This window comes from Ursus maritimus, unplaced genomic scaffold, assembly GCF_017311325.1.
Source record: "Ursus maritimus isolate PB19 unplaced genomic scaffold, ASM1731132v1 scaffold_1, whole genome shotgun sequence".
In the NCBI taxonomy this organism is placed as follows: domain Eukaryota; kingdom Metazoa; phylum Chordata; class Mammalia; order Carnivora; family Ursidae; genus Ursus; species Ursus maritimus.
In genome coordinates this window covers 55,888,286-55,913,419 of record NW_024423343.1, presented here as the reverse complement: position 1 = coordinate 55,913,419, position 25,134 = coordinate 55,888,286, and the positions used below count along the sequence as shown (strand labels likewise).

Below are 25,134 nucleotides of genomic sequence, written 5' to 3'. Positions count from 1 at the left end.
GTGTATGAGTGGATTTTGAATTTGTGTCTCCTACCTATTTGTACTGCCACCTTCCAAATATATGAGATGTTATGATTGATTAAATGCGAGTTAATTTAAAATTAAATTGTTAAGCTGACAGTGGCTTGCCATCACTCTGTAGCTTTCTAATCAGCAGGTACTAAAAGTTCAAGAACTTGCAACAAAGGATCTTCATTAAGAAGGTTGACACCTGGTTTCAAATGGTCACTTTGAGATGCTGTAAATTCTCCAAATAAACGTTTTCAAATGTTTGCTTAAAGATTCTCAAAGACATCCATTCAAAATTAGAAATTTCTCTCAGGATACTGTTTTTGTAGACTACCCCCATTTTTGTTGAGCTCAAAGTTTCAAGAGAGAATCAAAGAAACACAGGAATCATGACTTCATCAAATCAAGGTTATATTTATATGGAGAAAAATGGGACTATACAGTACAGAAAGGTTGACTGGCAGAAGGTATTTGATACAGCTTTAGTTTTAACCATGATTTATCACTTTGGGAGGACAACCGGTCACCAAGCTTGTAACCCCGAGTCTCCATTTCTTGCTCTTGTCAGACTGCTCCAATATCAAAAGGAGAAACTCTTCCTTCACTCCCACCACTGCTGGGTGCTGCCCAGGAGGGGCTGGGACACAGACTTCCTGTGTCAGAGTACAAGTAGAGCAGAAGAACCTGCATGGGAGGCCGTGTAGAAGGGGCGTTGCGTGGATTAGTGAATGCTGGTTACGTGGGCTGCCAACTCTGGCTGTTCCCTCCTGGCGAGGCCCTGGTCTGGGCCTCTGAAGCTAGGTTTGCACTCCGGTGCGCAGGAAGAGGCTTGACCTCCCCTCCCTAGAGTAAACCTTCTCAGGAGTCTCTCTCTCTGGGCTTGTGATGACCCCATCCAAGCCGCGCGGTAGACTTTGCAGGCAATATTGGCTCTGTAGCTTATAATGCACTAGAAAGTGTACATTTCAGTCTTCTCTCTGATACTATGACTGGACTAGACATGAATTTGTGTGTGTGTGTTTTTACAATTTTACAATTCTTTCTCTGGACATGAGTGGTCATTTTATTTGTATCTGGTATATATAAAATGCTGTTTTTAATGTCAATATGTCCACCTCTAGCAATATTTTTCTTCCCGGGTAACCAAGCTTGTTGGAATGTATATAAAAATAAGAGGAAATGGACCATAAAAGAGGTGCCAAGTAACTTTCTCATGAATAAGGTGGATGAATTTTGGCCTGATTTATTTTTATTTTTTAGGTTTTGGTTTTTTTGGTTTTCTTCTACTTCCTTGGCTGTTGTATTCTGAAGAATGGAGTAATCAGGTATACGAGATAATGCTGAAGTGTTACTGTACTTTTGAAAGCACGGTTAGGTCTATTTTCTCAATCGTTGACAGGATCCAGGAAATAACAATTTTGTACATGCGTGTACCTAAAGGTCAGGTGGAACAGATTTCATTCCAATTAAGAGTTATTGAAGTAAAATTTGTGAGGTAGAAGATGACAATTCTATCCATCCGTATTTCCTAACATTGAAATGTAGTTGAAATTGAGTTGATTTCATGGTAGGCTTTCCTAGATGCAAAATGCTTGCTAAAATTTCTATTCAGAATTTTTTTTTTTTGCAATTGAATGGATTTTGTGGTTGTGAAAACATACTCATTTCATATTTCTGGTCTTTATTTCTTAAGATATAACTAGCATCTATTCTATAATAAAATAAATTGACTTTTTCGCCGTGGAAACAGTAATTTCATATATCTTTTTAAAGATGCAGGTAGTATCTTTTCTATAATAAAATAGATACATTTTTGCATTTTTATTCAACTCGAAGAATAAGTATAAATCTTTAGAACTGACTTCTGTACCAAAACATTTTTTTAAATGAAAAATTGTCAATTGTAGTAGTTAACAAGGATAAAATTGCAGGTGGCTTTATGTTCCAGCATATAAGCTTAGGTTGAGCATTCCACTGTCATGTCACTGCTGTTCTCTGTAACCTTGATAGATCGCCCCTATAAATATCTCTCGGGGTGAAAAGTAATTTAATCTGTGGATCTGTATATTACCTCCTCATGAACATCCTATCAATTGTGCCAGAGTGCTTTCATGATATGCACTCAACTGAAACCATCAAACCTATTTCACTGAGGATTGTTAGTTAGACCAGAATCTTTGGTCTCAACTCTGTCTTTAAATTTTGCTAAAAGGTTGTTCACTTATGCATGGAAAAAAAAGCTAAGTTCGTGATTTGGTTTTGAAAGACTCTGCCTTATAGGCCTGGGTAACTCCTGGGAACTGGAGTATTCATTTGTTTTTATCTTGAGGTTGACCCAATTAGAACCCAGGTTACGTTTCTGTACAATCGCATAACTCTTATCACTTCCCAAATCATCTTGGAACTCGGTCGTGAGAACACAGCCTACCCTTCTTGCACCAACAGAGTGGAGAGTGCTAAGACGGCCCCCGCTTTGACAGCTCTCTTTTCTCTCTTCCTTTTCTTTGCCAGGACCCTTAGTTGAAAATTGTCTACAGCTCTCAGAAGATTTGGGTTCATTAGGAGGTGATCTGAATAGGGGATTGTGAAGCATAAATATGGACAGGCAATTCAAGACAACATGGTTAATAACTAGATAATTTAAATAATTTTCTTGATGCCTTTTTATTAAATAGCTCTCTCTCTCGAGAGGCCTGCAGACCTTTTTGGAAGAGCTGAAGGCTCTTTTCCACTAACTAGTATATAATTTGGGGCCACTCATTTAACCTCTCTGACCTCACTTACTTTGCCTGTTAAATAGGGATAATTGTATCTGCCCTATCTCAAGGGCTTTCGGGATAAAATGTGATGATAAATGTGAAAGTGCTTTTCAAAGTTAAAACAGCACCAAATACACAAATACTCAGACTCAGAGGACTGCACGCTGAATATATTTTTTCCAAATTGCCATGTATTTTTATGTGTTATGTTGAGATATTATGGCCCAGAAAGTAATTGTTTTACTGGATGGTATGTGGGGTGTGTATTTACGTGGTACAGGTTTTATATAGGAGAGGATTAAGTAGTTTGGGTAGCTACTAAATCTTCAGTGTGTCTCTATTAAGTGTGCTGTTTCTGCTTATGAAAGCTGTTGGTAATCATTTGTATAAGTGATGTTATAAATTACTCTGTATAACTCTGGCAAATATTTATTTTAATACAAAATAGTTCAATTTTCTGTGATGAAAAGACTAATTAATTCAACCACCAAAATATCACTTAATCTTTAGTGGGAAAACCGGCTAGCTGTAAACCAAAAAATTTGGTTTTATTACATAAGTGTTCAACAATACATTTAACTTTAATGTAAAAGGCAAAATTGTAGAAATAGTGATATTACCCTCATTTGTAAGTTCTCTGTAAATTTGTTGTCTTTCACCACCAGCAGAGGGAGCCTGAGAACTAAATCGTGCCAAGATGGCTTTGTTAATTCTTTTGAATTTACACATTTAGCTCATAATAAAGAAATAAAAACCCATCACAGATTAATGGAAAGCCATCACACCTGGATTAGGCTGTAGATAAGCATCTGATTCCAGACTACCAATTAAAATGAGCATCAATAGACGAGGAATATCTGTAACTTGCCTTCTCTCACCCTACCAAAGCATCCGCTGCAAACTTCCACAATCTAACAAAGTTAATCATATCTCAGTGCACAGTTTATTTCACAGGACATCAGAAAGGATGCATGCTTCAAAATATAATTTTATCAAATACACAGCAACAGTATTATGAACTGTTCTCACTGACCACGTTATTTCCACGTGAGAACTGGAATGCACACACATATGGTGTAATCAGTTTTTCCTCCTTTCAGTGTATTTTATCACCTAAATTTTATTTTTTTTAAATAGAGGAAGAGAATAAGGTAATCTGAATGGAAAATAATCATGAAATCCCAGCATTTATGGTTCAACAAAAAATTTATGTATAGTTTTCTCATTGAAAAATAAAAGGTTTTCCAAACTTCAAGGGAAAAAAAACCTATCAGCACATTTTCATTGCTTTGTTTCCCTTAATTAGATATGACAGTGGAATGCAATTGTGTATTTTATGCACCTGTGACTAAAGAAACCTACTGGAATTTGATATTACATAGCAACTCTCATTTTAATAATGATACTGTAATAGTGGTGTAACTGCTAACCTAGCATCAAAAACCCACCTTTCTTGGAATCAAGACATTTACAAGCATGTATCTCTCTGCCTTCAAAGAGCTTATCAATTACCGTTGAAAATCCAATAACGATCGATTCCCTTCCTCATGCTGAAGAGGTCACTTCAGCAAACGTTTATTGAATGGCTATTATAAGCCAGCCACTGTGCACAATGCAGGGGTACAGATGTGAATAAGAAAGCACTGCTGCTCAGAATCAAGAGGCCAAGGTTGACAAGCAACCCAAGAACTACAAGGCAAGGCAGTACCTACAGTAATGAAGACAACACTGTGCTGGGCTTTAAGATTACTGAAGGCGGGTAACAAGTTTGTAAACCCCAATACCAAGCACAGTATTTTGCATATAGCTAGTGCCCAATAAATATGTAGCGAATTAGTTAACACGCGGAGTGTGGTAGTAAAGCATCTTCTTGGTAAGCAAGTTCATTTTTTCCCACTGCTTCCCCTTCCCATCGCTCCAGTCCTCTTTCCCCTAGTTCTCACAACGTGGGGGATAGCCATGCTTTCTTCTTATGTAACATAGCAATTGTGTTGTATAATAATTGGTGCTTGATTCTTTGCTAGTCCCTGGACTTTTTATTTGCAATTCCCTATGCTGTGAAACCTTGGAATCTATAAGACGTATGTAACAACAACAACGACAACAAACCCCACCAAAATCCACAATACAGAGATGCGATGGGCATTCTGTTAAGTACCATATATGCATTATCTCACTTGAACCTAAAAATAGTTGTCATTATTCGTTTTTTCAGGAGAGCGATCTTATGCACAGAAGAATATCTGGATAATAAGTGGAGCTCATATTTGAATCTAGGACTCTGACGTCAGACTTCCTGCTCTGAATGACTGAACTATATTGTCTCTTTATTTAGGGTGCTTAGAGGCCATTTGAATTAGTAGTGGAGACACTTTCTTGGAAGAGACAGTCTACTTCCTCCAAGAATATTATAAATAAATTGCTTTTAATACATAAGATATATTTAAGCTGTTAAAGTTATTTTATAAATACAATAAAATATTTAGGTTATAGAAGCACAAATGAATCACAACTGATAATTCATTCTAAGAAACATGTTTCTTTTAAAACTGAAGAACGAAGAATTCAATTTTTATAATAGGCAAAACACCTTCAAATGTATCTTCAGATGCTCAACAGACCCCAAAAGACTCCCCAGAACTGGACCGCAGTGCCGTCTGCTGTGGAATGCTTTGCAGCCTTGTTTTCCCAACTAGACTCATTAGCAGTGCCAGGTGGTAATAACTATCCAACTGATTCCTACCAGTAAAAAAAAATCTGCCTAAGATCACCACGGACTCTTTCTTTCCCCCATTCTCTGCTTCATTTCTGACCTGATACGCTTTTGGAAAATAATTATGCATGGCAGGAAGTTGCCATACAACAGAGAAGGATTGCGGTGTCCTGGGATTATATAGGATCTCAGATCAAATACTTTTTATTGTGCAAAGAATAAATTGAAAAACATGGCTTTCACCAGCATAGCACAATGAAATCTATTTCTTGCTTTTTTCCTTTCCTGTTCATTTCATTGTTAAAGACTCAACACAGGAAATTATTTACTAATTTGGGAGAATGTTAGCATTAGTGTTTAGCTTTCGGCAACATCACGTAGATTCTAGAAACAAAATAGCTCCAGAGTCTGTTCAAGTAAACTGGAATAAAAGAGTGGACCTTTTAAAGTTGTCTTTTTTTCACACTTCATACATTGTTACCCAATAGGTAGAAATATGAAGTGGTGTGTGAAAGCAGTAAGGATTTAGTTCACCATTCTCTATCTAGTAGGAATTTTTAGTCAGTTAAATTTTGTTCCTGCTTCGTTTTTTGTTAAACATAAACGAGGATATGTTTTAAAAAGTAACTGCCTGCCACCTAACAAAGAAGATATAGTCAGACAAATTCCTAGACCTGTGCTACCTAATATGGTAGCCACTAAGCCACACGTGGCACTTGAAATGTGGCTAGTTCAAATGGAGATGTGAAGTCCAAAACACATGTTAGATTTCAGAAACTGAATGTGAATAAAGAAGATAAAATATCTTAGCAATAATTTTTTGTATGGATTGTGGTTGAAAAGGTATATTTTGGGTATATTGAGTTCAATAAAATATTAATTTTACTTGCATCTTGTTACTTTTTTAAAGATTTATTTATTTATTTATTTGAGGGAGAGAAAGAAAGAGAGAGCAGGGGGAGGGGCAGAAGGAGAGGGAGAGAGAAACCCAAGCAGACTCGGTAGTCAGCATAGAGCCCGAGGCAGGGTTTGATCTCATGACCCTGAGATTACGACGTGACCTGAAACCAAGAGTCGGATGTTTAATTGACTGCACCACCCAGGCTCCCCCTCTTTTTCATTACTTTTTAAAAATGTGGCTACCAGACAATTTAAAATTACCTAAATGAGTTGTATGATATTTCTATTGGACGACACTGTCCTAGGCTATTTTGGGACATCATTGCTCCTGAGAACTGACCGTGAGTAACAGCAAGATCTTCATCACAGAACTAAACTTAATTCAAAAGCTTTTGAAAAGCAACTTGGAGATACATATTAAGAGACTTCACTATATCTCAATTCTTTTGAGCAGGAATTTATATTTCTAGCCCTATGACCTAACAATTCCATTCCTAAGAGAAATGGAAACATATGTACACACAGAAACTTGTACACAAATGCTTATCTCAGCATTATTCACAACAGCCCAAAGTGGAAACAACCCAATTGCTCATCAATAAAAGAATGGATAAACAAAATATGGTATATCCATACAATGGAATATTATTCAGCTATAAAAAGGAAAGCAGTATGGATGCATGCTACAATATGGGTGAACCGTGAAAACGTTATGCTGAGTAAAAGAAGCCAGTTGCAAAAGACCACATATTACATGAGTCCATTCATATGGAATGTCCAGAATAGGGAAATCTATATAGGTAGAAAGTAGAATAGTGGTTATCTAGGGCTGGTGAGAGGTGGGTGTTTGGTGAGGAGTAGGGAGGTGACAGCTAAAGGGTATAGGATTTCTTTTTGGGTAATAAAAATGCTCTAAAACTGGCTGTGGTAATGATTGCATGTATCTGTGAATATATGAAAAATAATTATATCCTTTAAATGAGTGAATTATGTAGTATGTGAAATATACTCTATAAAAAGATGTTTAAAAATTTATTCCTGGGAAATCAAAGTTAACAAAATAATCCTAAATAAATTAGAAAATACCTTTTATTTATAAAGTTGCATGCTGTTACATTACATATAATAAGGAAAATTAAAAACAACCCAAATGTCCAGATAGAGGAGTAGCTAAGTCATTTATGGTATAGTCTCATCGTGGAATGCAGATGTTAAAATGATGAATGTAAGCAAATTCTTGTGAGAGTTTGTATTAATGTGAGAAAATTCTTGTTTTTTATGGTTAATTGAAAAAAGACCCACTGTGATATATATTATTTGCATAACACCATTACAATAAAAATGCCTAGAAAAAAAACTAGGAGTAAATACTGGCCCCAAAATATTAGTAATATTTGGGTTGGGGGGATATGTGAGAATTTTTCCTCTTCATAATTTATTTTTCATATTGTTTATAATTAACAATTTTTAATTGAAATCCAATAAATTCTATTTTTAAGTCCACTTTTATGCTTTAATTGCCAAGAGAAGAGAGCAAATTAATAGATTTTTATAAGATCTAAAAACAGAAGTTGGAACGAGGCAGAATTTCTGTTTGAAACCTTCAGTTAACCAAAACATTAAATTAATTATCCTGTTACTTGAACACCACTGTCCTTGTTATGTAAACATGAATTCACATTTGAGGCAATAATTAAGTTAACTAAAAAGGATGGCACAGTGGCATTGACTGCTATTTTATGTTGATTGAGACCGTGGAGCCCAAATTCTACCCCCTCTTATCTTCTCTGAAGTTTTCTTTTATTCCCATGCCCACAGAGAGGAAAGAAGAAAACCCCTTGCTCCTTTCCAAAGTGAACTTTTCTATATATGTTCTCCCTGCCGCAAATTTGTCGTGTATTTGCAAACATGTTCACTTTTGCAAATGTGTCCCCTCTTTTCCAAAGAAACCTTTCCTTGGCCCTGCTCCGGTTCCACTTCAGATTTCCATCTCTCTCCTCCCCCTCATTACCCCAGGCCTCCATTTTCTTCCTCACTTGGCAGTCTGGGTGGTATTGCAATGACCCTAGTAAAATAGCTCTGTGGAGTATTTATTATCTGCTCTCACCAAACCTCATGACCTCTCTCTGCAGTCTGTCTGTACCAGGATTCTAGACCACTAGCATTCTCCCCTCCATTCGGGCCGTGGCCATCTACCGCCGATCCATGTTTTACCCAACCTTCAGACCCTGGTAACCAACTTCTTGCCAGAGATTTCTCAGATTCTGGTAGGCAAAAATAACTCTCACTTGGCTCTATGTGGGTGGAGGGCAAGGGCTGGGTCTTACTCACCTTGTTCCTATCCAGCAGAAAGTTCTCAACATAGTAGAAAATGCTTAATGCAGGCTCACAGCAACAGAGTGACTGATGAGACGAGGGACATTGAGCTTTTTCATTTCCTTTTGGTGGTGTTCAGACATTTTCCTATAAGTTGAGCATTTCTGACTACTCCTAAAATAGACTTTTAGAGCTAAGAAAGAGCTGGTTTAAAATTCTCATTTATAGATAACGAACCTCAAGCCCAGTGGCGTTGAAGCCGCACAGTTGGTCTTCAACAGAACCAGAACTAAACTCAGGCCATCTGGCTCCCGAGTCAAGTCACTCCTCCCCTTGTCTTGCCTATCTCGTGCCTCTGTAGTCTAAGGTTTCAGAACTGACTTTTTGTATCCTCCTCACAGAAGTCCCCTAAGAAACAAAACAACCTACTACGGACGCGACTGTCCTCCCTAGTGTGTGCACTCAAGATTTTAATTCACATTGAATATTCCTTTTGTACCAAATAGGGTGACTAGCTGTCCCGATCTGCCCCAGACTGAGGGGTTTCCCAGGATGTAGGACTTGCTGTGCTAAAGGAAAGAGTCCCAGGGAAACCAGAAATCTATTGGCCACTCTCATATCAGGTATTCTACTCAACAATTTAGTATGCCTTTTTAAATGACTACCCTGCGAACAGGTACTCTCATTCCCATTTTACAGATAAGGAAGACTGAGGATTAAAGAGGTTAAATGATTTGTCCAAGGATATGCAGTTTATAAATGGCAGAGTCAAGATTAAACCCCAGATTTGTTTAACTATAAGCTCATGATCTCTCTGCTACTTTCCAATTGGAAGTGTGGGTGCTTTACAGCTGTTAAAATCTGCACAGCGAAAGATAACCCTGTGAAATACTTAGTTTAAAAATTGATTTATTATAGGCTAGTTTTGTTGAGGTGTCGCTAATTTGCATGATTGACACATAAGGAGAAGAAAAGCAGCTGCTTAAAATGCATAAATTATTTGAAAGTGATAATGAGCCAGGTAAAATTTAAATTACACAGTCTCAATCCATTTAGTCTTCCCTTCCTGGAGTGGGAGGTGGGGTGGATGGGAGAGAAACCTCTCATTTATTTACAGGTCTAGAAAAAAATGAATCTAGTTAATATTATTAAGCCACATTTGAATCGAAGACAGCGCATGCCAGTCAAATTAGTGTAGAGCAAAGTGAGGAGCAATATTAGTACTTTGATGGTGGTTCGATTAGTAGTTTGACAAATGAGATAGTTTGATAAATGAGAGCTTGGTTTTCTTCCTTTCTCTAATTCCAAGATCAATTTATTAATTCATTCTTTTCTTTCTTTAGGAAAAAAGCAGTCATTATAGTTAAATACTGTTTTAAAAAATTAAATGCTCGAATTTTTTATAAAAAGATAATACCCTCAAGTGATTAAGAGAAAAGCATAAAAAGGCTATTCAATGAAGAGTCTCCCTTCCAACCTCAAGCCATACCACACAGCTGTTTCCCTCAACACAACCAATCACCACTATTCATTTCCTGGGTGTACTTTCAGAGCTAATTAATCACATGCAAGCAAATACTCCTTCTCCTTCCATAAAAATGGTAGCATATTAAGGACATTATTCTGTAAATGGATTTTCTTTTAAACACAATCACACATCTGAGAGATCCTTCTAAATCAGTAGATAAAAAGCTTCCTTATTCTGTTTCATGGCCACATAATATTCCACTCTATGAATGTACCATATTTATTAAACTAGCTCCCTGCTGATAGATCATACATCACTTAACAACTTTTAATTTATCAAATAATACACTCACATGTTTAAAAATTATATATATGAATATATACTAGCATCTTCTACTCATTCACGTCTTCCATCCACCCCAGTTCCCCCACCCCACCACATATATACCCAGATAAAAATGTTATTAGTTTTAGATACAGCTTTCAGTTTCCTTATGCACAGAGAAGTAAATACAAATGTATATCCTTATTTTTTCTCCTTTTATACACAAAATATAGCCTCCTATATACACTACCCAAAATATATACTCCTATATACCCTCCTATATACACAACCTCCTATATACACTACTGTTGTGCTTTGTGCACTCCACGAAGTATTTTGGAGAGCTTTTCATATGAGTACATAGTGAGTGTCCTCGCTTTTTAACAACTGTATAATCTTTTATTGTGTGGGTATACCATATTGTATTCAACCGGTCCTCCATTAATTGACGGTCATCACACACTCTTTTGCTTATTCAAATGCCCTGTGGCTCAACGTCTTGTGACTATTGTCTGGCACAGATAATTTAAGGTAAGTGCTGAACTGCTTCTTTCCTTAAGAACGTTCCTCATTAAGGGTTAAATATTAGCGCTGAATTTTTGTTATTCTACACATGGCAGAAACCTCTTACCTTAAGCACCATAAATAGTCTCTCTGAATATTATTGAAATGCTGTTGCTACCCCAATGAGGAATTACAGAAAACGCGGCGGCAATGATTACATTACTCTTTCCTATTGATTGAGCTGTTGCGGCCGATCCCGCACGTGAGTGTGCTGAGAATGCCTGAGAACAACTGACAATACCCGAGGAATTTGTTTTTAATCTTCCTTTCTTTTGGGTGTGGAGAGGGTGCAATGCAGAAGGTGGAATTTGGAAGCCTCGGATGTTCATTGATCTTTAAAATGTTCCCTGACTAGAATCCAAAATGATAATTTCCTAGGATCCCTAGTTAATTACTTCAAGAGCTGGAGTTTTATATTGCCAAATAATACGGAATATATACAAATCTTGTTTTAGATTTATTTTAACGCAATTTGCATATCACATACAATACTCTAAAATCCTTCCTATGCAAGAGACATTAGAAGCCTTTTATTTAAAAAGCTAAACATAAATTATAGTAAAGTGGCTTTGCCTCTAAGATGGTTTAAATGGAAACAGTCTGGGGGGGGGCAGGACAATTAGTTTACTTTTTGAAAATAGAGGCATGTTTTGTAATAAAATAGGGCAGACTCTGCTACTCCAGAGGGGATCTTTAATTCCAATGTATATGTACACCAGTGTCTCCATCAGACATAGCTTGGCAGCATAAAGTAAAAAGAAACGGCAGTGAAATACAGCAATAATTATTTAGTTTTTGTGTTAGGATGGATTTCGGGGATGTAAATTTTGTTACTCAAGATAGAATTCATAGATTTAAAATTTTAAGGAATAAGGATTTAGGCTTCAGAGCCAGTAGGACATTTTGGCACCTGATGGGCAAGGGGATGTGGTGGTAAAGATACTGTGGTAAAGATACTCTGCAGGACTGTCCAGACCCGTGAAATTCACAGCCAACATGGGTATGCATTCCAGCTCCAAAGTTTTGTTAGCTCCGGATCGATTCCTAAGCCTCTGCTTCCCCATCTACCATGTGGGGTGGTTGTGATAAACTCCATGCCTGTGTATTTCAAGCTCTCAACAAGTGGCAGCTTTTCATAGCTTAGTCACTCTACCAGGGCACTGCTCCAAAGCTTTTGATTCTCACCTCTGCTTTGCCTCATCTTCGGGGCAAGTTCTGCATAGTGGGGTGTTTTGGGAAATGATCACGGTAGGCCTGAGTTCTGAGAAGCCACACCTCTCTCTCCACCCCTTTGAATGTCCCAGGGCTGATTTTGTGAGCGGCTGGCCAAGGACTGAGGATGGGGAAGGCTGGGTAACCCCTGGAAAGCCTCCCCATCTAAGGGCTGCTGTGCCAGGGCCCTGGGTCCTTTCGTCCCCAATCACAGCACTGCTGTCGGAGGGTTACTTTGATCGGGTGAAGCTCACACTGTGGGGTAAAGAACATAAACTCAATACTATCTGTTGAAACTCCTCTTTCCATAGCTGGCCACATATTTTTGAGCACTCAGAAGAAATGGTGAGAAACTAATGATCAGTTTACAGCAATTTAAAAAGGGTGCTTTTCGTGTCTAATTCCTACATTCTAAAGTAGCTAGATAGTAACCTGTCAAGCATTTTCTTATTTCTTTAAAGCAAGTAATAAAGAATGGGGAAAAATAGGGTAATGAAATCAAAGCTGTATTTTGACCAGTTTGTATATGTATTATGAAGAATTCATAAGCTATCAAAAGCATCTATGATACAGAAGAATCAAAACTGTATTTAAAGAGTATGCCCTTCAGAAAAGGTCAAAGAAAGCCAAGCCCATGGTTTAGAAATGGTAACAATGTACAGATTCAATGAGAAGTTTTAGGTCATGGCTGATTTTTAAAAACCTCTGAAAAGCAAATCAAGTCTAAATAAACATTGGAACTAAAAAACACGTAAGTGTATATGAGCCTGAAATTTTTCTTGGGTTTATAATCCTTGATCTGCAGGAGAAGGGCCACATTTTCAGACACTATTTATCCTAGGTAGAGATTAGGCACTTAATGAATAAATGAATTAATGAATAAACGAATCAATTCGTGAACTGGAATAATGTCAGGGTCTAAAAACTTCTGACAAATTACAACATTTACGGTATTTTCAATGTGATAATGGCAAGATGCAGATCTACACCTTGAATGTCAAATGTCTCATGGTTGAGTGATAAATCTGAAAATAGGACAAAAGAATTCTTCAGCACTTAAGGAAAAGACCATAAATGTCACCCATAAATCTGCTGCCTTTATAAAAATGCAGACTTTTGATTAAATATGTAACAAAAGATAGGTCTCATGACCATATTACTCACAATTAGTTAATAATTTGCAGCAAGGGGCAGTGAGTTAATGTATCATTAGTAATATTCAAACACAACAAAACCTAAGCTGGACTAGAGTAGCTATATTTGAGGTCAAGTAATTATACTAATCCTTGCCCTAATTTTTTTTTTTTTTGCTATTTTCTTATTTTAGGAGCAAAAAAATAGAAACAAAAATGCACATTTTTAAGTACTGCCATTAGTTCATTTGCTTTATCTGGAGATCTTATAAAGTAATATTTTATTCTGAGTGATTCTTGCAAGCTATTTGAAATTAAACATTTTCTCTGCACCTGTAAAAATGTGTAAATGATGAAGCCGGCAGCATGATGAGCGCTTTACAGAGAAGCATTTCCTTCATCATCTTCAAGGTCATTCAGATTTATGATCTAATCACCCATGGCTCTTTAACAGATGCATTTGAATCTGATTAAGGAAAAAACAAATAGCGGTATAGATTTATTAATAAAATGTGCCTGAGTGTTTCACTTATGTACCTCTTTCCACATACGAGGAGTTAAAATTCACAATAAAAGAAGGGAGTTTCTGGGGATTTAATCTCAAATGTTTCAGCTTCTGAGTTGCTTCAGGAGTTCCTGCCTGTGTATCGGCGTGTGTGGATTGTGAAGGGCTATCTGTTTCCCCCCCTCTTTCTCTTTGGGGTTTAATTACTTCACCTACATCCTAATTCAGGTAACTCATAAAGCTTAGCCTTTGTTGTAGGTCCAACAGCTGTCTTATGTCAGTAGCAAGTAAAATGTCCACAAAGTACCGGAATGCTGCAAGACGGTTTATAGCGGGGCAATAAAAGGTAAATTGAATTTACAAAGATGCATTTGTCACTGATTAAAAACTTACAAAGTTAATTGGAAACACTGTGGAGGTGTTACCACACAACTCGAGGTGTAATGGGTGGTTCTAATTCAGCCTGGAGGAGAGTTGCGGGTCCCATTACGGTCTCCCACAGTAAGATGCCCCGTGACGCGCTCCAATTTAAGTAGCCAAGCAACACAGTAAAGATCTTGAATATTTTTAATAGGAAGTGAGTGTAAATTTACTCACATTGATTCTTGCAAATGGCTAAAGGGAAAAAACCTTCAATGTTACAAAAACGCTAAGTGTGCCTATCACATGGCTTCCCCCAAGAACACATATTGAAAGCTTTTGATTTTCTCCATCTGCAACTTTTCTTATTTTTCTGATATTTACACTGGCGGCACCACTGCAGGAAGCACATCAGTTGGGAAGGGAAAAACAAGGCTGAACAGCCAGCAATCTGAAGTTAGCAGAGCCCTCCCTTGGGACCTTGGCGAATTATCTCCACATAATTCACTTAACCTTTGGCATTTGGGGACTTGGGAAACTGAATGTATTTCTAAACTTGAGGCTTTTAATTGCTGGTTTTAGCGTCACTGGTCCAGCTCAGTTGGAGAGATGATGATTGAAAAACAGTTCTAGGAGGCTTTTCACCTCTGGTGCGCATCCTGGATATAATTAAGTTGGTGGCCTGGGGTGGCCTTTGCATTTCTGCAGACAGGCGTGAACAGTTAAGCCCCGAGTGATGGGCCTTATGTGGACATTCTGTGTGTGCCTTGACTAGGTGAGGTATATGTTAAGAGATTAAAAGGAAAAACACTGAGATAACTAAACTAAGTTAATTATCTTTAGTAAACTCACTATATCAAATAACTAGTGCCAAATTATCAGTCATAGAATTTTTTGGCTAGAGTTTTAGAGATCATACATTTAAATTCAAATCGCATGTACTGAAGTTTATACATATTTTTATTTCCATATCATTTATATTCTCCACTTTCTAATACTCTAGTACTATTTACCAGATGTGTTTTTGATGTTAGAGATGGCACTGACAATGGCATTTTCATATGTATTTAATTTGTTACCTCTGCTGGATGGGCAAAGTTTTAAGCCTGATGGATTCCTTTAGTCAGTAAAGGGGACCATACAGCCACACAAATCTATTTCTTCTGAACTAGTGTTTACTTACATAGTGCTTACTATGTGCTAGGTGCTTTTTGTATTTAACCCCATTTAATCTCACAACAATGCTATAAAATAGGTGCTGTCACTATCCCCATTGTACAGATGAAGAAACTGAGCTCCTAAGGTGTCAGGTAACTTGCCCAAGTCAGCACTGGAGCCAGAATTCCCAGCTTGTACCGTCCAGGTATGGAGGACGCGCGCTCTGCTCTACGGCCGCATTACCACCGAAGCCCTGTGGTTAATATGCAGAGATAACATATTTACTTGATCTTTGCTGGTTCCCTAGGACTGGGGACTGACTGACATCAGTAATGGATTGAAGAATAGAAGCAAAAGCGGAACTCATTTCTAAGAGGTAATGTGCTCTTGTGGAAAGTGCACAGAATTTGGTATTTGAGTCCCAAACTTCCCTAATAGGCTTCCACTGGCCTGGATAAAGCAAATTCTTGAAACCTCAACTTCTTTCTCCATAAAATGGGGGATAATATACCTTATGGTGATTGTGAGGGTTAAATGGGACAACATGGGGATAAATACTAGGTACATAGTAAAATTCTATTTAAATATTAATTATGATTTTTCTTCAACTTCATATAATATCATTTTCAAGATTTTCACCAAAATCTCCTATAAAATAGTTGCACTCACAAGCTGCTTGACAAACTTACTTAAGTTCACTTGGAAGGAGCAATGAATAGCACAGAATACCAATCCTAGAAGGACTCATTGGCACTTATGGTTACCGGTTTGGTTCAGAATATTCCTCAGGTATTAGGAAGAGGTAATGTATGTAACTCTCAGGAAATTGTCTTCCGGAATGATTCGTATGCAGTGTTCAAGGAACCAATCATTTTGCAACCACAGAAAAGCTTGAAGATAGAGGAAGATTTCAAGATAAAAACTCTGAAAGTTTGCAGAATTTCATTAGACTCTTTGAAAAAATCAGAAATACGTCACTATGGAAGGGATCTTTGAAGAATGTTAATTATTTCATTGTTGGGGTGTAAAAAGTGGCTCAGCCAGGGGCCGCCAGGAAAGTGCCCTAATCATCAGGCAGCTCCATTTACCCTTTAATTCCTCCCACTATTGATTAAGCTTCTTCTTTTTATCTTGTATCTGTGGCTTATTGAATTTTGTAAAGCCTTTGTTTATAAAATTGTCCTTTTATTGATGCTGTTTATTAAGTAAATATAGTTGCAACACAAATCCGTTATTCTATTTACAAGATATCAACTCTTCACTGTCATCAACTCTTGGCACCCATCTCTGATGAGACACAAGCAGAATCTGAATGATTTCAATCTACAGATAAATTAAAGGAAACAAACTGTAACTCTACTTCTTTTTCTCACCAAGCTTTTGGTGAAAGAGTCAAAATGTAAAATGGCCAAAAGTCAGAGTGAAATTCACAAACTTAATGATCACTTCTCAAAATCTCTGTAGTTGAGACCAACTACCCCATAAAGCATAGATTACTGTTATCCCATTCTTTTTATAATAGGGAAATCAAGGTTATAAGAGACTTGTCTAAGATCCGTGGAAGCAGGTCAGAGAAGACCCTGGGATTTACGTAACAAATCCTTTCATAGAAGGGTTCACAGGGATGTCTCTGCCACGAAGGATAAGGACTCTCAATACAAGCAAATTTGTATTCTAATCTTTGAGTCCAAGGAAGTAACATCACCTTCCACAAACAAAATCAATTTATGAATATGTGTAAATATAAATAAAAAACAATTCCATATTTTAAAAGCACTTATCTCAACACAACCCTTCTTTTGAAAATACGATGAGGCAAGTGAATTGTGGTTTGAGAGGAAAAGTTTGAACAACAAAAATACTGAAATAAATGAGAGGTAACTTTCCTTTGTTTCTAAGTAGGACATTTCCTCTGACCTGAGAGAGTAACCTCTAGTTTGAGGCTCAGATCTACAAGATTTCAAGACTTGAATGAAACATGAATGACTGCAGAATGACATTTAAATGGTCTTACAGCCTCTTCTGACTAAGGATTTCAAAATATTTAAGAAGAAATGAACCTGCATGTTTTATTACTGTTAGGAGGTATTGGTAATCCAAATTATGCCATCTACAGGCAGAGGAACTGAGCCGCCGAAAGGTATCAAGTCTTATGTCTGAGGCAAGGGTCTTCCTTCTCACTGAGCTCTATAGTGCTATACTTCCTGTTCACATAGTTAAAATTTTATGTTAGATAGCATGGAATCATCGCTGAATTTAGAAGTTAGAGTTTAGATACCAATAAAAATGATTAGCTGTGTAATTCTGACAGTCACATAACCCGGTGAGAATTTACACCATGGAAACAGGTAAATGCTACAAATCAGGCCCCTCCCTTTCCCAAAAATTGTTAAACATTTGCCATCACATCACAATGTTCACAGATACTCTTTGCATAAAGAGTTCTACAGACAAGTAGGTTTGGAAACACAAGGTTTTACACAGTTAGGCAGGTCCTTTCTCTTTCTCCATCCTTCTGTCCTTCCTTCTCTCCCTCCTTTCCTTCTTCTCACCTTCCCTCTTTCCTTTTTTCCTTCCTTCCTTCCCTTGCCCTGACAAGTAATGTGATTCTTAAGAACACCAGCAAGAGATATACAGCACCTCACATCACAAAACTTCATAAAAATGCTCTTCAGACATTTCTCTTAATCCCTAAATCCCAGTCCTCACTGGGACTGGATCAGATCTTTCTCTACTTCTCTTCCCTTCCTCCACTTTCTCTGAGACCTAGATCTTCATTTCTTTTTCAGTTAGCATGCCATATATTTTTGTATAAAGTAATAAATATATATATTTAGAGAATAAAATATGAAAGCCCCACTCCCTTATACCAGTAGGTTGTTGTTTTTTTTTTTTTTTAAACCATAGGTCTGCCAAGACTTTAGTATGCCAACGTGCACCATGAGCCTCCAGAGAGGACACTTCAAACTTTATTTGAATACAGAAACTGTTTCCCTAAACATCTATTAACATGTTAAAGTACATGGATTTTTTTTGGAAGGAAATTTCAGAAATAATGAACTAATGGATTTCTAAGAAGCCTTTGAGCTGCAAAATTGTACTACGTGTATGATTTTAAAGATGGCCACTATTTCAGATGTAGGCTGAACCACGTGGTGTGTAGAGGTCCTAGGGTTTGGATAAGCTTTTGAAATAAGGACTAATGATTCTGTCGACTTATTTTGAGGCTGGTAAAGAATCATATTGTTTTCAAGTATTGAAATGTTCAGATTTCTTTTGTTTATCTAGAGATAGGATAGGTATAAAAGATTTTGTGAAATTTCAAGAAATGTTATGCTGTTGCCCTTATCCAAAATGTCCACAAATGAAGCATGTGTAGTACCTTTTGAAGTAGAAAAATCAATGACAATTTTTAGAAGGAACTAAGTGTGTTTAAGCATCTATGTACAGATATCTACTGATGTGGAGATGGATGGATGGATGGATATAAATATAGTTTAAAGAAATTTAAGACCCATGAATTCTATTTAAAATTTGGCTTTTACCTCCACAGATCTTGTTCACTCTCTGTGGTACGTCTGCAAGTTCAGGCCCACTGCTTCAGCTAGTGTTAAGGGATGTTATAAGACTCTAATGCCTTATGAAAAATTTATCGAATTAACTCTTTTGATTTATTGTCAGAGATCTATTAAAGATAAATTGTAGTTACTGAAAACAGTTCATTTGCCTGTGAAATATGGTATGATTATGAAGTATAAGTGCCCGGTCCAGTGCCTCGCCATGCTCATACCAAGTTCATGCTACTAGAGTTCTTGTTAGGTTGAATTAGTATATGGATTCTGATAATTGCTATTAAAATAAGGTGAGATGTTGAAAGACCAAAGTAAAGCGAAAGGCCACGGGAGATGGCAACATGGATTAAAGGAATTATGGAACTCTTATTCCAGAACACAGGGATAAATCTTAAAGATTGCCTTCTTTAAACTCACCCTGTGTCTTACTGAAGAGAGCAATAAAAACTTCTGTCTGGTCTCAGTGTGTTAAACCTACTGCTGAAAGGGTGTGAGACTGAAGGGATCCAGTGGTGAGTTGTAAGTGACACATGTATGAACCTGTTCACAATTAACCTTTTTCTCCCTCTCAGAATTCACAAGGGACTTGGCCCACAGGAAGCTGGAGTTAGCTTTCTTCTCCTTTCAGTTAGGAGAAAATTCCTTTTGCAGAAAATACTGCCTGTTCTCCATACCAGAGATCACGTGGAGAATAAGTGAATGTCACATCACCATCCACAGGTTAGCTAAGTGTTGAAAGAAGTTGGTAGAGATAAAGGCTGGGAAGACTTAACTCTTAAGAGTTAAACCCTGAATAATATCGGAATGCAAGCAAACTGAACAGCAAAAATAGAGAGTTCTTTGTAACAACTCCTGTTGGAAGCAAAGATAAGCCAGGGGGACTATTTTTGAAAACTCCTAAGGGACAGATTATAAATTCTTGTTTACTTGGAGGAAGACTATCCAGGAAATGCCTATGATACAGAAATGGAAGGCTTTTGATTTTGTCTTCTTTTTCCCGAAAAACAGATACTCCCAGCTCGGGGGAGTTCTTCTCCCATGAAAGTAGAACTGCTTTTAGAAAAAGAAAGAGCAAATGCTGAAATGAGCTGAATTCATGTTAGTGTAGATTGACATTATTCTTTGAAAACTCCATGCAATTTTGTGAACTATTGTATACCTAGTGCCCAACACACATTAGGCAAACAATACATATTTGCCAAGTAAATAGTGAGCTAATGAATACATGAATGATTTTTTTTTTTTTAAACAGGTGGGTAGAGACGTCAGTGAGCAAACAGAAAAAAGAAAGCTAGGTACTTTTATATATACAACAGAAGTTGTTACATACAATTTTCTTTTTGGCAAATTAATATTATTATTCTTTATAATAGTCACATAGTTTCATTCCGTATACTTAGCTAATGCTTGGGATTGTACTGTATTCTTCCCTTTTATGCCCAAACTCTTATTTCCACCAGTGATGGGAATTAACTCTAGTACCGTAAGAGCGTTGGAGAAATCTATCTTCAAGGGATAGCCCTCACGGCAGAACCAGCTTACTGTGGGGAGAAGCCCTCACCCACAAAAATCTATAAGCACCATCCCTACCTCTCCATACCCCCACTGACTGTCCAGTTGCCTTCTTTCGCTTCTCCAGGTCCCACTTCCTGTTTGGAACGTTTGCTCTTGCTCTTGCTCTGACAGCCGTGAGAATGTGGTTCTCAAGCCCTTTTGCCCCATGCCATCCTCTTGACCACACATTCTACAGCAGGAAGACCAGGTCCACACTCAGCCTCACTTTCAGCCTCAGATCCTAGAATGTCAACCATGGCTAAAAACCTAGCCCTTCTGTCCCTGGAGGGAAGATCAGACTTGGTTCCCAGTTTCCTCAAGGGGCTTTAACTAGCTCATTTCTAAGGTCATGTTCAGACAGAACAGTCTATGAATTTTGATTTTTATGGTTCTAGGATTCTACTACCTTAAAAAGTAATAACATGAATATAAAAGACTCATTTCAAAAGTCTGGCCTCTGTTTCATTGGGCAGGTGGATAGAAGTTGCAGAAAAGCTGTAGGGTGCACCTGAAGAGGCTGCTGGGGCCACAGCAAGTGCATGCACAGCTGACTACAGCCCAGGGCTCCCTCAGGAAGGACGCGTACATATACAACTATTCCTAGAGGGGTGGGGGCGGGCATGCGCTGTCAGGGCTTGTCTGCCACCCGGCCCAATCTCTGCAGAGATCATCATGCTGCCCCCGACCCCTGAACTGGCAAGTACTCCAAAATTTAAATATTTCTTCACAAAGAGACTCAAGATTTATTCAAATCCTTTTTTAAAAAAGATTTTGAGAGAGAAAGAGGACAAGCATGGGGAGGAGGAAGAGGGAGAGGGAGAAGCAGGCTCTCCGCTGAGCAGGAAGCCCGGATGTGGGGCTCAATCCCAGGACCCCAGGATCATGACCTGAGCCAAAGGCAGATGCTTAAAACTGACTGAGCCACCCGGGCCCCCTACAAATTCTAATAGAAGCTTTTTAAGGTTTCTTGATTGTAAACTTCTGGACAAGTTCAAAGTTCAAGCTGAAATTTTTTCGCTTGTACCATAAGCACACATTTGGGTCTTCTTGCTTGAAAATATCACACGGACATTGAGATTGGGTCTGAAGATATGCCCTCTTGTTTTTGCCAGATGCCAGCACCCTGGCTCTACCAACCTGTGTGGAGAACTAGGAGTCTAAAAAGCTACAGCCGGGGCGCCCTGCGGGTACGGATTCTCCCCACTGATGGCTTCAGCCCTTTTCTGCTTCTGTAATTCCAGGCCGCTCTCGGCTATCCTAGGGCTTCACCAATCACTTCTAGGTCAGCGATTCAAGAAAGCTCTGTCCAGGTCTACCCTGGGTGACCACAATACTACCATTTTCTCCCTGACGCTCCCGTTACCAATTTCTCCTCCAATTTCCACTACATTCTCTCAGCTATGTAACCACAAACTGAGAGCTCATCTCTTACTCCTTGCCTTCCTTTTCTCCAGTCAGTCACTGGTTCCTATCTTTTCTACCTCTGATTACCCTGTTCATTTCACAGCAGTTACCGTGTCGCTTTTGTCAAGGACTAGGCCCTGAATCAGGGACGGGGCATAAGATGGGCTCAGGTTTCATGCGCTCTGCAGACAAGACAGGCAGGTTTGACAGAGCCTGTGCATCTTGCCCCTTCCACTCCATTCCCTCGGTTCCCATTCCCATCTTCCTGGGACTAAGGCGATGCTGGACTGATGCTAGTCTTCTAATCCAGTTTACATATGGGACTACCCAATCAGTCTTCTAAAACAAAGATGAACAGGTCATTTCTTTGCTGAACAAACTCTCAATGGCTCCCAGTTCCCTATTGTAACACAGCACATTATAGAAGGAGCACTGAGCTAGGAGTCTGCAAGTTGAGTCCTGGAATAGCAGCAAGCCACAACAGAAGCTGAGTATGTTCCAAATCCTGGCTCTGCCCAAAGCTCACTGCCTGACCCAGGATCCTTTTCTAGACCTCTATTTCCTTATCAGTAATGGGGTGGAGGGGTGGGTATCAGGTGCTGTGAATTCTGAACACCCATTCAGCTCGTATTTTCTGTTTATCATTGTTCTTTTTTTCAGAGCCCCTCCCTTCTGTGGACTCAGAGATCTTTGAACTTTGACAGACCTTCTAGCAGGTGTACGTGAGATTTCTAAAGAAATTTAAGAAAAACGCTCTTAGGACTTCTGCTTTCTCATATGGTGTTGGAAGAGCTCCTTTGTTTTACCCCCAGAAGGAGATGCTTTCATCATTCTCTGCTGCCTTCTTTTCAATGTGAACATAGTTATGGGCGCAGCCGTTGGCCACGGCCCAGATGAGGCTTGTACCAGAGCTGGTCCAGGTGTGTCAGGAAGGGAAGAATTAGGAAAGATAAGGCTGGCTCAGTTGTTTCATTCATCAAAAACGCTTAGAGTTTAAAACTTCAAACATGAACACATCTTCTGGTGCTAAATGAATGTTAGAGCCGGTTGGAAAACGATTAGTCTCTCCCAGGTGGGGCTGCGGCCAGTGACTCTCGCAGGGGCCTCTAGGCAGCGTCCAGCTCAGGAAGACTAATGATGGTTCTCCCTGTTGCCAAGAGGTTTTCAGCTTTACTCTGCCAAGGCAGTCTTTCTATCGCGTGACATTCAGGGGACAGCAGTGGCAAATTTGGTGCCTTTGGAGCACTGATATTTAAGAGGAGCCATTCCTACACATGAAGCAAATATGGTTGTGAATATATTTGGATTTATATTAGAACAAAATCATATGTTCCCAGAACAGACGTATGCAAGCTCGTTGATTTTTCCCCCCCTTCTTTGAAGATTCTATGACAAATTTGTTGTTGAGTTATGGTCATCACAGCTACATAAAGAACAGCAAGGGAAAATGATAGCCCATCATATATTACCATGATGTGCCCGCGTTACTCAGGGTGATTATACGGATTCCAGAGGTATATCATATTGACTACCGGCCCAAGCCTTACCCACTGCTGTGCCCCCTCTGTGACCTCACAGCTACCCAGTCTTGCCTGCTGGCTTCATAGGGGACCTTGTGCATGTGGAGAAGAGTTAGATAGGGGAGATAATGAGAACTGCTTTTCAATCTTATTATTATGTTTGTAATTACATACTTGAATTTCACTTAAGAGAATAACAATTTGTAGCTTTGGTTAGAGAGAAAAATAGTGTATGTTAGGTGTCTATTATGTAGTTTACATAGTTTTGGGTGATTTCCCTGTAAAATGATGCCTTATAAAACCATGTCCAAATTATTTAGAAAATAATTATTCATTTCTTAGCAGAATATACTTAGCCAGATCATTTTTTGTGGCCAATCATACACATACGAATAAAATAGCTGCAGGAATTTTGTGTTTGCCCTGTATTTTTCATTAATCTTGATTTAAAAGCCTGAACTTAGACTATCCTTTTAATCTAGATATGTCTTGTCCCTACCCGGAGCTTCTCTTCTCCCCAGTTAGGGTATTATTGCTCTTTCTTAAGTTGATATTTATAAAGCACTTGGAATAGTACCTGACACATGGTATTAGTAGAAGTAATAAATAACTATAAAAATAATGAAAAACAAGAACCGCAGCAGCATTTGGGAGGAAAATTCCCATAACTTTGGCATTATCCATAGCTCATGTGTTAAAGTACAGTAATTTTAGGACTTATCTTAAAGATTTTAAACCAGATAAAAGTCAATATTCATGTTTAAAAATATATTAAATTTACTTTACACAATTATTCATGCTTATTGTAGAATATATATGCAAATACAGATAAAAATTCCACTACCCAGAAATAACCATCTTAATGTTTTGTACTTTTTTCTGGAATTCTTTCCCTTTCTGTATATATACTGTACATATATAAATATTTAAAAACACAAATGCGCATAAGCTATGTTTTACATTAATAGGTATACATGTTTTAAACAAATTTTGAGTGGGATCTGTTTTTCTCATTCATTCAAGGGTTTAATGAAGCCCTACAAAGCACTTTAAATGATGGCTGTGTTGACAAGCATGTGATGGGCCCTGAGCTCTCTGCTCTTACGTGTTTTACACTGTCTGGTCCTTGTAACGACTAAGAGGTAGCAACTTGTCCATCCACATACAGAGAACATTCATCTGAAGATCAGACCAAGGAACTGAGCAAGGCCACACATCTGGAATTTGAATCCGCCGTGCTCTAAATCACCGGACTTCCATGTAAGATGTCTCCGTGGAGTAAGATAATAAATTATTTTGATAATATAAAGGGCAACATCTTCATAAAAAGCAATAACATCAGTTATCATGAGCCACAACCTACATTCAACCCATTTTCTGCACTTTGGTCCTACTTTTGGTTCGACTTGCTGGCTGAGATTTCCACAGCATGAACACTGAAAGATTCGGGGTTTTATTGGGTCTCCCTTCTAATCAACTGACCCTAACACAAGTCATCATCCTTCTGTTGGTTTTTTTTTAATTGTCTGTAACAAGAGGGGATTGAGCCATGTTATTTATTCACCCACAATTTATTGAACATATTTGAAAAGACAAGTTAGGCAACTGTATAACAAAAGGACTAAGATACCCCCTCCTCAGTGAGCTTGCCTAGCAGTGAAAT

The 25,134-nt window shown here is 38.2% G+C and overlaps 1 long non-coding RNA gene across 5 annotated transcripts in view; it reads right to left on the bottom strand.

Annotated features, from left to right (window-relative positions):
* LOC103659595 overlaps positions 1-25,134 on the bottom strand; it is a 76,975-nt gene that overhangs the window by 48,697 nt on the left and 3,144 nt on the right. The gene's annotated exons all lie outside the window — the stretch shown is intronic.